The following is a 14,182-nucleotide window of genomic DNA, read 5'->3' on the forward strand; positions in this document are numbered from 1 at the left end:
AGAAAATCAAACTGATATCTTTACAAACAGGGAAAGATCTTTGCTTCTCAGATTTAGATGAGTCATTTAAGAATTTTAGGGGCGGCTAGGTGCGCAGTGGATAGAGCACCGGCACTGGAGTCAGAAGTACCTGAGTTCAAATCTAACCTCAGACACTTAATAATTACCTAGCTGTGTGGCCTTAGGCAAGTCACTTAACCCCATTTGCCTTGCAAAAACCTAAAAAAAAAGAATTTTGGGGTTGGTGAGCAGAACTATTTAGCTTAATCTTGGAGTATTTACTACAAAGTGAAGGATGAGGAAGAATTGAAGAAATAGTTGGGAGGGGGTAGGAGACTTTGAAACAGGCAGAAAGTCAATCTGTTCACAATGACAAAGTAACTATGGAAAGTACTTGGAATGATTTGCTATTACCTGCAACTATGAATGTGGTGTCTATAAGGATAAGACTTCAAAGATCCTCAGAGCCACCAAAATGACCTTAGGCCAACTATTTCACCTTTACTTCCTTAGCAATAAAACAGATAGGTAGTCTATAGTTCCCTCTGTGGAATGGCAGAGGTTGAGAATCAGATGGTTACATGACTAAACCTTCGCCACATGAGAAAAAATAAGCTGCAATTGCTCATGTGAAGACAAAAATGACAACAATCTCCACAAATCACACATTGGCTACCACTTAAAATATATCAAGTTTATCATAAAACTAGTTAAAACCAATGTAGAATTAAATATACATGTGTTTTCACAATTTTGCAATTCTATTTCATGCCATCTGTACTTTAGGAATTTGTGTGATTTGTAAATTTAATACACAAAGAGATTCAAGTATTTTGGAAGAAAACACTGATGGCATTTCACTATCTCCTTTACCTCTGCTAATTACTTTTCCTTTCTTGGCAAGGCTAGATTCTCTAGATCTGTGGTTTCAGACTAGCAAAGCAGGAGAAAAGGAGGAATCAAAAAGAAAAAAGAAAAGCAAACAAAGCAAGTAGGGAAGTGAAATTTGATTCAATTTTTATTCAATTAACATTTATTAAGTATCTACTCTGTGTGCCAGACATTTACACAAAATAACATTTGTGAAGCAATTTTATTAATGTTTTATAAATCATGGAGTTGGAAAGGACTTCAGCAAAGATCTACCCAACTGTACCTGCATAGAATTGTCCTAAAATGATATATCCAACATGGAGTCATCCCACCTATGTTTGAAAATCTCTAGTCTTATAATAATTTCTATCTTTCAAGACAGACTAGTATGAGCCACAGAGCTCTAATTTTGATTTTATATAACCAAAATTTCTATTTTATATTTTAGATTCTCTCTTACTCCTTGCCTCATTAGAATTTTCTTCTACAGCCATGTTTGCAAAAGGACTAACTTCCTTTAAACTTTCATTATTTTTATAATTAGACATTTTATATTTAGATCATTTATCTTTTTGGAATTTATTGTGATAATAAGACCAAACATTTATATAATGTTTTAAGATTTGAAAAGTACTTTTCAAATATTATCTATTTTATCTTCACAGCAAATGCTGGGAGGTAGGTGCTCTTATCTTTATTTTGCAACTGAGGAAACTGAGAAACTGAGGTTAAGTGACTTGCCTAGGGTGACACAACTAGTAAGTATCTGGTTGACTTTGAAGTTAGGTTTTCCTATCTCCATACACAGCTATTCATTAGGCTATTAACTTCCTATATACCTATCTGATATACAGTGTTAGATGTTGAAAAAAACCAGGGTGGGAAACCTTTTCTCTGCTAAGGGCCAAAACTTAAAAAATAGCCTGCTATTTTTGGTTAACCATTTAATTAATTTGCGCCTAAAATTTTCCCAGATTTTTTTTAATTTAAAGTCCCATCTATTGTTTCTTTGAGCAATCAGACCAAATGATTTCATTCTCTGCCCCTGAACTAAACCTATCTTCTGCCAAATTACTCTCCAGTTTTCCTAGTAGATCTTATTTAAGAAAGACCCTTTTCCCAAGTAGTTTGTGTTCTTGTTTGTTTGTAGGTCTCTATTAATAATCTCAACTTTTTCACTCATTTACTCTTTATTTTTTTAAATATTTTATTTAAGGCAATGGGGTTAAGTGACTTGCCCAAGGTCACACAGCTAGGCAATTATTAAGTGTCTGAGGTCAGATTTGATTTCAGGTACTACTGACTCCAAGGCCACTGCTCTATCCGACTGTGCCATCTAGCTGCCCCCACACTGATTTACTCTTAAAATATATATCTTCACCAAAGCTAAATAGCTTTGATAACTACTATTTTATAATGTAATTTGAGAATGATATGGGCAATATTGATAATAATATTGACAATAATCCAAATTCTTTTTTCAAGAATTCCTTTGAAATCCCTATAGTCTCTCTCATTTGTTATTACTTTACCCAGTTTAATTCTATAAAAGTATTCCTTAATAGTTTTATTGCTATAGCAAAAAAAAATGTAGAGTAAGTTAAGCAGTTTTATAATTTTTTGTTTTATTGATGAATCCCAGGCGTAGGAACTGAATTTATCTCTAATTATCAGATTTTTAATAAACTTCCTTTGTAGTTGTATTTATATAAATATTTTTTGACTATAAAATTCTCCTATTTTATGTGTTTTGTAGCTATTTATCAAGTACCTTAAAATTCTCAATTTTGACTAGAATGAAATTGGTCAGAGTAGTTTCTGGTATAGTAGACTGAGCTGACTTCAAAGTAAGACACATGAGTTCATATATGAACTTTAACTCATGCTAGCAGTGACTGAAAAAAAAAACAATAACCCCAAGGCCCCCATATAATTCTCCAAGACAATTACATGTAGGTGATTGGTTGATCATCTACATCATTGGGGTTCAAAAGTTTCCTAAATAGTACCAATGACTAGACCAAAAAGGTGTCTAATATTTCTCTTTATTTTCTCTCCAAATAGTGTAAATTTAACTTGTTCTTTTTTTCCTTTGACAATTTTATTTTCCAAGAGATATTTTGATTTGTTTAAAACAATAGAATAATGCATGACAAGCATCCTAGTTCAATACTACGTTTTATTTTTAGATACAAGTAGATGTAGCCTATTTAACATTTCTGTATCTTTACAAACATCCGTTCTAAAGAAAGGTACTGACCCTGTATTTTCTTAAATTGATAGAGCAGGCAATGATACCCTCTCATAAAAGAAAAGTTTGTGAGAAAACCTAACAAAATTCACTATCAAGCACACCTTTAATAAACTACTCAGAAGCCCCTCACTCCCACATTTCTATATATATTTTAATAAACTTCATTACAATTGTACTTAAATCTTTTATTTTGACATACAGAGTAGGAACAAAACAAGATACTTGCAGGAAATCTATATTGATAAACTCACAGCTGGATGACTAAATTTCATAAAATTTTTATAGTTAAACCAATTTTTTAATTAACGTGTTCAGAAGACTTTCTAAATATTCGTTGTTTGAAATTCTTTCCAAAATTATAATGTTTAAAACCCACAAATATAGTTTTAACATAAAATAATCTTTCAAATATAAACTTGAAGCAGAACTTATTGCTATCAAGCATGATAACATTAATCCAGTTTAATGTATCTCTAATTTATCAACCCAGAAAATAAGAAAGCATTGCATCAAAGTTCCAATTTTGGTATTCCTTTCTAGTTGCATTCAAAGCTCCAATTCATAATAAAACAATATAATGCCATTGCTATAAGGTATGACATCATTGTTCATCAGTCACAATCTATAATCCAGATAAGGAGGTAATGGGCAAAAATTATTGACTAAGTGTTTACATAATGCAAGCCACTGTGCTAAGCTCTGAGGATAAAAATATAAACAAAGTGAGCTTACTTTCTACTGAAGGACAGCACATGAAGGAGAGTTGAAGGAGGGGGAAAATCCTACATGGAAGGATAGGGATAAAGTCCAAAGAGTCAAAAACACAGCTTGGAAGGGAATAATGGATGATTAGCCTAGATCCTTACCCAAATGAATGTCATGTGGAATTCATCAGAGGACAAAGGGTGAAGGGATATTTCAGGATGAGAAGGCATCACATTGATCCCTTTCTACCATTGTTGGCTAGATGGAAATAGAACAATAATCTATGCCATGAATAATAATTATTCCATTTTTGGTAGATAGATTAATTTATCAAACCCAAAATAAATCTGACTTATTTTCAATTCTAAGATTGTCCTAGGACTCTAGTTTCCTTTCCAAATACGCTCTCCAGGATATGAGCATCTGTGAAATAAGGCTTGAAAAGTAGTAAACAGCTCAACTCCCTGGATTAGAATTTAGTCTACAGAAAGTCTCTTCTCTGAAACAATTTCTAACAAGTAAACTCTTTCCTTTTTTCTTTGATTATCCTTTTTAGTTTTCTAAATCTCCTTGCAGGTTTCTTGAAATTCAAACTCTATTATATGTGACTGCATTTATCTTTATTCATTTTTCCTGAGTCCTATCATCTGAAAATGAGCGAGACATTCAGACAGAGACAGAGAGAGACAGAGAATAGAACTGGTTACAAATATCCAAATGTCTTCATTTCTGAAATAGCAATTCATAATAACTTCAGAGAAACTTCAGTATGAGATACTGAATAATACTAATTATGTAATTTTCAAGTTCATATTCAAAATATCATGTCTGATTTAAACAATGTATTTTTCTTTGGGTAGGGCCATATAATTGGGTTTTTTTCTTCTTTAATCTCAGTAACAAGAAAGAGATGTGGTTTTTTTTTAAATCACAAACTCCATTCAAATCATTCTGCTTCAAACTTTTGACAGATCAGGAAAAAGAACAGACTTTTGATTAAATTAGAAATATACCCAACAATCTGATTTCACTCTTTATGTCTTCTCACTTAAAGATCAGTCATAAAAGAGATGAATTTGCCTTTCTTATTTGGACATTTTATTTCCTGAAAGGAAAAGAAAAGGGGAATTCCTATGAGAAATTTAGAGAAAAACAGATTGCTCTAAACAGGAATGTCACTCCCTCTGAGGCACAAGTCCTGACCAAAGGCTGCAGTGTATTATTTCCCTGCAAGTAATTTACATATGACTGTTTTTAGGACTTGTTACCTTATTGCTGGGAAACTAATGAATCAGTGAACTCTTTGGTAACTGTTAGGGAATTTGAAAGTAGAAGCCAATTTTAGAAGCTGAATACAGAAACAAGAAGACATGCTAAGAGAGCTAAGAAGCTAATGGAGTTGATAAATCAACAGAAGGAAATAATAACAATGGCTTTGAACAGACACCAGTTGAGACCAGATGGCTAAAGACAAACAGGCTAGGAAGCTGAGGCTGAGAGCTGATTTGTTTGGAGGAATAATCTGATTCTTATAGTTGTTTGGAGAAAGTAGAATTTTCTATTGTTTGACGAGTTACCCAGAGAAAAGTTAACTGGCTCTCTGGTGGCATCTCTATCTTGAGAGAAGGGAAACATTCAGAGCCTTGCCTATGTAGCTCATTATGGCTTCAGAAAGGAAAATTCTTCAAAATCTGCATAGCAGACCTGAATAGTTTTGCATATCCTAAGGTAAAGAGAAATGATTTTTACCAAAATAGCAAAGGGAAGAGATTTAGGAAACTGCATATCTTAGACTTAAGATGTCTTCAGTTGACTAAGAATAGTAAAAAAAAAAAAAAAAAAAAAAAAAGCAGTTTTGTCCAGAGGAGAGAGGAAAGACCCAGAAGAACAGTCCCACCAAGGAAATAATACAACATGTAGGTTGTCCCCTATAGAGACTAAAGATATCATTGTCTGCTGTCTGGAGTGTAAGTTAGTGGATAGAGCAATGGCCCTGAAGTCAAGAGGACCTGAGTTCAAATCTGAACTCAGACACTTAATAAATTACCTAGCTGTGTGACCTGGGGCAAGTCCCCATTGCCTTGCAAAAACCAAAAAAAAAAAAAAATAGAGTTGTGAGTTGCCTGGGCATGTAGGTCTCCCTTCATGACTCATTGCTATTTCTCTTAAGTTTTAAAAAAAAAAACTTAAAAGTTCTTAAAGTTCAAAAGATAGCAGAGTCTTGCCCACAGAAAAATCCCTTAATAGGTTAATGAAATCAGAACTATTGCAAAAATCAGAAAGTTTTAACTTTCAAGCAGTACCACTGAGAAAATGTCCACTCTTAGGTGATTATAATAGGAAGGAAAAGTTCCTTTATACCAGATAAGATGAGTTGTGGGTCCTGTGGTCAATTTGATGGAGGACTAGATATTTTTTTCAGATTTTTTTATAGCTTCTCTAAACTATCCAAAATAAGAATTATGTGCAAGAAGTAAAATATTTGCATCTGTAATTACAGACTAAAACATCAAGAACTCTCACTTGATAAATAACAAAGCCTAATTCTTAATTCCTAACATATTCACTAAGCATACACTTGAGATCCAATCAGTGATTCCCTTACTGCTCTTGCAGTGTCTGCCAACACACACACACACACACCTTCCCTTGCCCCTGTCCATGTTTTTACCTCTCCAATTCTATAACAACAAGAAACAGAACTCAACTCTGTGCTCTGTGCCCTATCCTTTCCCTACATGTAGAGGAGGTAGAATTATAAAAAAAAAAAAAAAAAGTATCACTTTGGGTCTAGCAATGCTAGACCAAAGAATTATAGAACAGAGAAGCAATATACCACTGTGTATGGGAAATTCCAGCAGGCCTGAAAGGGAGGGAGCTGACATCCCTCTAAAATCAATGCTATTTCCATAGAAGTCACTTGGGCATAAGGACTGAAACTGGCTAATAATGTATTGCCTAATATGAGAAGAGGCTGAGACAACTTTGAGATCCAGTGTTCAGGGAAATCTATTTCAAAAGGGAAGGAATCAGAAAATGAACAATAAGGGAATATAAAAAAGAAGACTGAAATTACCAAAGATCTCAGGAGAAAGAAAAATCGGATAAAAATATTGAAAAGATAAATCAATAAGGAAGATATCAATAACAAGAGAGAAGATAGTCTCTAAGATAAGGTCAAACATCTTTAAATAAAGACTGCAATAACAACAAAAAAGGAAACAAAACCCAATGAGGCAGAAGAACCTAAGGATTCCAAAGAAGGCATTGAATCACATCCAGGAGGTTCCCTAGCTAATGCTTCAAAAAGAGAAGTAAGAATTGTGAAAGGCGAATGCATGACCTTCACAGTAAAAATAACCAAGAATGGAAAACCATGAATCCACAATGATGATTCTCCAAAAGAATCAAAAAACAGCACAGCTTAAGTGAAGGGCAATCTGGAAAAAAATTCAAAAAATAATAACATTAAAAAACATAATCGGGCAGCTAGGTGGCATAGTGAATAAAGCACCAGCCTTGGAGTCAGGAGTACCTGGGTTCAAATCTGGTCTCAGACACTTAATAATTACCTAACAAATTAACCCCATATGCCTTGTAAAAACCTAAAAAAAAAAATACATAATCTTTATATAATTAAAACACACTGATCTCAAAGGCAGAAACTTAAGGATCATAAATCTCCTAGAGGAACACAATAAATCAATAAACAGTATAAATATATATAAATATATAAAGGAAATGAGCTTTGACAGCTGCCCTCTTGGAAGACAAGTCATTTCTGTATACTGCACACTGTAATGTTTAAAGCAATTTAAGCAAACTTCCTAGAACTTCTGAACATTGAAAATAAAATGCAAATAAAAAGAATATACTGATCCCCTAAAGATGGAAATGAGGGAGGGCACCTATGCTACAATCTCAAAGATCCATAGTTGTTAAATTAAACAATTCTATTAACATATTCATGACAAATTTTGCAATCAGGGGAATTATAAGGAAAAGGGAATTCAAATATCACAAGACTATTTTCTTCCCCCAAGAAACAGCATGAAGAAATGAAATAAAATTTGTAATCCTAAGTGACATACACTGCAAATCTGAGAAAAGTCATCAATGCAAAAAAAAAGATGAATGTTTGGTAAAAGAGAGGCATTTAAAGTATTACTACCAAAAAAACTAACTAGTCCATGCTGATTATTTCCGTTGCAAACAGAAATATATGTATGAAAGGTAGATAAATGCAGAAACTGAAAAAAAAAACCTCAAAAACTCAAAAACATAAGTAAAGCAATAATATACTCCTTGTTTTTGAAATGACTTTTTGCAGAGACAAATTGTAGTTAGATAGCTAGATAGCTAAATAGCTAGATAACTAGATATCTAGATAGTAGATAGATAGATAGATAGATAGATAGATAGATAGATAGATAGAGAGAGAGATAGTATTTATATATTGCTTTTAGATTTGTAAAGAGCTTTAAAAATATTTTCTCATTTGATCCTCACCACAACATTCAAAGTAGATGCTATTATTGCAACCATTATATATTTGAAGAAACTGAAACAGAAAGACTTAATGATTTATCCAGGATCAAACATCTAGAAAGTGTCAGAGGTTCAATTTGAACTCAGATTTTCTTGACTTCAAGTCTAACACTCTATCTACCTTGTCATTTAACTGCCTTTCAAGAATTCACCATATCAAAGAAAGAAAAACTATTTAAGTTAAATAAAACTCTAAAGCTGGAAGGGTGACAAATGGGAGAGGGAAAGTTTAATTTGATTGAGAATAAAGCCTCTGGGAATAGAATTGCCTTAAGTAGATTAAATAAAAATACCTGAAGGCAGAAATCAGATAAACACCATAAGTCAGGGTCTATTCCAAGGACAACAGAAATGACTTGTCTTCCAAAAGGGCAGCTGTCAAAGCTCGTTTCAAATGGCTTCTCTTAAGAGAGAACTCAACTCTGGGCACAGATGGCATTCCCCATTACAGATATCCCAAAATTGTGCCTGGTTGTTGCACTGTTGGAATGAGCAAGTCCATTAAGGTTGACTGTCAGTCCCATGTTGCTGTTAGAGTGTACAATGTTCTTCTGGTTCTGCTCATCTCACTCAGTTCCAGTTCACACAAATCCCTCCAGGCTTCCCTGAATTCCCACCCTTCCTTGTTTCTAATAGAAAATAGTGTTCCATGACATACATACACCACAGTTTGTTAACACTCTTTGGATCTTTTTCAGAAGAATGCATGGATCAAATCATACTGTGAGAGTGTTTTTGTTGTTATTTTGTTCAGGAAATTCAGGCGGGAGTCCAACTATCACCAAACCCATACTTAGAGATTTTGGATAATCTCTTCACTTTAAGTGAAGTGAAGCCCAAATGACAGAGATGAAAAACCAAGTCAAATCCAGTAGTCCTCAAATTGCATTTATTTGTGTCATAACACCAGAAATGATAAAAATTCTTTCCCTGTGTTTAAGCAAGACAGACTTGGCTTAAAGTTAAAAGTCAAAATGCTCAAGTGAATCAAAGTTAACTGGAAGTGGGAGGCATAAAGTTCATCATTTCATGTCTTCTTCATGCCTCTTCAATCCAAAGAGAGAAAAAAAATTGGCAACCAATTTTTTAATATTCTGAAAAAAGCAAACTTTTAAATAATTGATCAAAGCACATAGGCAAGCATTTTTTTCATAGTGAAATGTCTCTCATTGAGAAGATTTTCCTACTCAAATCTCTTTGCAATCTATCAGATTTTCTAGAAGCACAACTTAATAAGTCAAGTCATGGTTCCTTAACTCTGTCCTTTGATTTCTTTGGTGTATATAAGTCCAATGGTGATATCATTAGATGATTTCCAAAAGCAAACACAGTTTATTGAATTTTTCTATAAAGTTCCAAATTGCTTTCTAGATGTTTGGAACAATTCACAATTCCCATACCTCCTCTAACGAGTATCACTTTCCTTTTTTGTCTTCTTTGCTACTTTGATGAGTTTGAGAAATAATATTGCTATAAATTTCATATCTATCATTATAATGATCCAGAGTATTTTTTCACAAAGTTATTAATATCTAGTGTTTGTTCATTAAAAACTGACTTCTTGGAGCAGCTATGTGGTGCAGTGGATAAAGCACTGGCCCTGGAGTCAGGAGTACCTGGGTTCAAATCCGGTCTCAGATACTTAATAATTACCTAGCTGTGTGGCCTTGGACAAGCCACTTAACCCCATTTGCCTTGCAAAAACCTAAAAAAAACAAAAAAAAAACTGACTTCTTTCCTTTGACCACATTTCCATCATTGTTTCCATTCAGCTTGTTATCAATATTTTGATAAAAATCTAAAAAAAGAATTCTTTGAGTGGGAACTTCCAAAAGAGATTTAGATACAATGTCTGATAGTTATGAATCAGCCTTAGTTTCTCTTCTTTTATTTCCCTCTTGGTTGATTGATTTTTAAATAAATTTTATTTTTTCAATTAACAAGTTGAATTTTGTGCAAGTAAATTATATTATCTGCAAAAACTGATCACTTTGATTCCTTCCATTCCTTTTTCTACTTTTATTGCTTGAGCTAGCAATTCAAGTCCTATATCGAATCGTATTGGTAACAACAGATATCCTTAAAATCTCTTTTTATTAGAAAGGCCTATAATTGGGGCAGCTAAGTAGTACAGTGTATAGAGCACCGACCCTGGAGTCAAGGGAACCTGAGTTCAAATTTGACCTTGGGCAAGTCACTTAACCCAATTGCCTTAAATAAATAAACAAATAGATTAAAAGACCTATAATTTATCCCCATTACATTATTACTGGCTCTTGGTTTTAGATAAATTCTACTTACCATATTAAGGAAAGGTCTACTTATGCCTTTGTTTTCTGGTGTTTCTAAATAGAAATGGGCATTTTTCCCCTTATCTCCTGATATAATTATAAAATTGCTGTTGTTGTTACTATTATAGTTATTATAGTTATCATTTTCCTGATATTGAACTAACCTTGCATTACTTTGCCCAATGTAGTTCCATTATATGGGGGAGGGTTGATATGTTTCTATATTCTCTGTAAAATTTATTTGAAATGTTTGTGTCAAAGTTCATTGATCTGCATTGTATACTTTTAAAGTATATAGTTAAAACTTCTCTGATAGCACCTGCTTAGTATATTAATAAAAAGAGACCTAGGAAAAACAGGTTAGGTCAAACTATTATCCTTTTGTACTGTTAATTTTCTGAACTTGATAGAGGACTTCAAACATATTGGAACATGTTATGGATCTCATGTTTCATCATATTCTAATATATTCATAACATTTTTGTTTAATCAAGTTCTCCTCATCCAAATTACTTTGAAATTAAGTTTAATATATTTCATGACTATTTATATGTGTATATTCCCCATATGTGTATATGTTTTAGGCAAAACATAAGCATCTTGAGGGCAGGGCTTATTTCATTTTTTCTTTATATCCTCCACAGGTAGCATATTGTCTAACATATAGCATGTGCTTAATAACAATTGTTGCCTTCAACTTTGTTATGTGATTGCTCAAATGTTTACAAATCTGCAGATAGGAAAAAAGGTTATAATCTAAAAATATTCCTTATCATTCATATTTCCTTGTTATTCTGGAACCTAAGATGATAATTTTGTGGTCATCTTTAGGTAAAGGACTTAATTTAACTCAGTTGAGAATGTCATTAACTTTGATACTTAACTGAACAAGTAGAAACTCCTTCCACTGATTCAGATTAAAAAACCCTCAGTATCTTTGCACATCACCTTTAAGGAGTGGCGTTGCCCAAAATATTTATCTCAAGGCAACCTTTTCATGCAGCTAGGCTGTGACTGAGATACAAATACATAATACATTACTAGGTCCATTCTTGAATTCTTTTCAGGTTGGTGAGACCCCACAAAACCTCATAAGCACAGTCATTACAAACCTATGTCATTTTACACATGTATCAACTATATCAAATTGTATGTCTTCTTGATTGGTGGGGGGATAGAGAGGACGAGAGAACTTGGGACTCACAGTGTTAAAAATGAATGTTAAAAATTGTTTTTACATGTAAGTGCAGGGATAATAAATTACTAAATAAACTTGGGGAGGGGGAACTCATGTCATTTTCATCTTAAGATGAAATGTTAAAAAAATTTTAGAGGAAGACATGTTAAAACATATCAAAGTTATTTTGTAAAACTCTTCCTCGGTACTCCTTTCTTGACACTGGACCCAATTCAATTCAATTTTACAAACAATTATTAAATGCCAAATGTGTACAGCACCAGATACTAAAATGCAAAGACCTAATTAAGGAGTTCCTGCCCTCAAGAAGCTTACATTTCCCTGAGGGAAAGTCATGAATACACAAATATAAGTTAATACTACTTAGACACCATAGAGTAACTTCCTTTAGAAGGATTCAGGACTAAAATGAAGGGTAATTTGTTAGCAATAAAACAGTCTCCAATGATAACCATCAAAGCAAATAAGTTTGTGAAGTAAACATAAAGAGTCTTTCTCTGGATATGAAATTCCTACTAATAAAAATGAATCTTGGGAAATCCTACATCATTCTTGTTTTCAAACATGTGGACAAACTGATACTTTTTGGCATTTAAAAAAATAAACACTTATTAATAAGGAATAATTTCCCATTTAACCATTCACTACTTCAAACTACGGAAGATAATAGTTTCAGAATTAGGGATTATATCTTAAAAACTCAGAGGTCCCATAAAGAATATTTCCTCAAGTTTTAAACCCACCAATGCTTTTTACTAGTGAGCTAGAGTCAAATGGAATATATTAAAAATGTAAGGTTATTCTTTAAAGATCTCTTTAGGTCTCTGTGATGTAGTATTTTTTAAATGATCATAAATTATTATGATAAACCAATGATAAAAGTTAAATCATATGTCTCTTTTCACTGAAAAAAATAGTAAGAAATTTGGTTTTATTTAGGCTTTGCACATTTTCTTCATTTGTAGCCTTCCTCAAGCTGCTAACATGGAATAAGGGGAAAACTATCTCTCTTCAACATAAGCATCCATGTACTGTGAGAAATGCTGCTAAAAAAACTTGCAAAAGAAGAGTTTGGGTTCCTCTGCCTTTATTTCCCTGCTAAACTTAATCATGCATCTGTGAGATTACTCATTAAATCATTTTCTTTATATATCAGTTTTTAATCTTTCACTAATAAGAATACTGGACAAAGTTCATTAAGATTTATTGCACTGTCTAAATATTTAGTCACCAAGTCATATGGCATTACAACCATCCAGAATGGTCTGTTTCCACAGATAAAGATAATAAAAATTTATGACCTAGTTTGCTTTTAGCCAAAGGAAATTGAATCACATCCTAGGACTAAATAGAAATCACTGCTATGTGATTTAATAATATACTTTGACATTTAAATATTTTGTTGTGATAATTAGTTATGTTCCAAATATAATTTTCTTAGTGTTATTTTATAAAAACCACATTGTATATGGTAGATAGAATCTGTGATACTGGCTTTAGAATCATAGGATTTGGGTTCAAATCCTCCATCTCTCATTTACTAGCTATGTGACCTTGGGTCAATCATTCAACTCCTCTGAGTCTCTATTTCCTCATCTATAAACGGGGACAAAATGAGATCACATGTACAACACTTTGCAAACTTTAAAACACTATATAATACTAAATATTTGCTGTTATTGATAATGCTATTCCTTTCAATCATAAATATAATGATTCTAAAAAATAGGAGAAGACAAAGTATTGGACATATTCACTCTTAAATAAACAGTATAAATATTTTCAACATTCAATCATTTGCCTCTAAAAACCAATTTTCAGGCATTAGAGGTAAGATTATTCCTTGGCATAGATAAGGGAAATGAAAAGTAGTGACACAGACTTGCTGATGTGAAGGGAAGAAATACATTTAGAAAAGCCTAAATGTTTGAAAATGAATTATGACTTTGAATAAGTGTTCTTAAATAACTGCTTTTTGTTTACCTTGTAAGGAGATGGGAGCATCCAAAGTATATTCCAAAGCAATGGGGATTTTAGTTAGTGGAATCATATGAGAAACATGAACTAATCTGTCTCTATACAATATGGCATGTATCTCAAAAGAATTATGATTTGCCCTGAATGATTACCCCCTATAATGGAAAATTACAAAATCTCTTTTTTGCAATAAGATGTATCTGAGGAAGGGAACATATGAACTGAGTGGAAAATGAATCTGGAAGGGATTAGCTACAATTGTGTCTGAAAGCGAGGTGATAGGAGATACCTCCAAAAGCTTTTCTCAGAATGATGGAGTTGGAAAATTCCATAGTC

This window comes from Macrotis lagotis, chromosome 3 (assembly GCF_037893015.1).
Source record: "Macrotis lagotis isolate mMagLag1 chromosome 3, bilby.v1.9.chrom.fasta, whole genome shotgun sequence".
In the NCBI taxonomy this organism is placed as follows: Eukaryota; Metazoa; Chordata; class Mammalia; order Peramelemorphia; family Peramelidae; genus Macrotis; species Macrotis lagotis.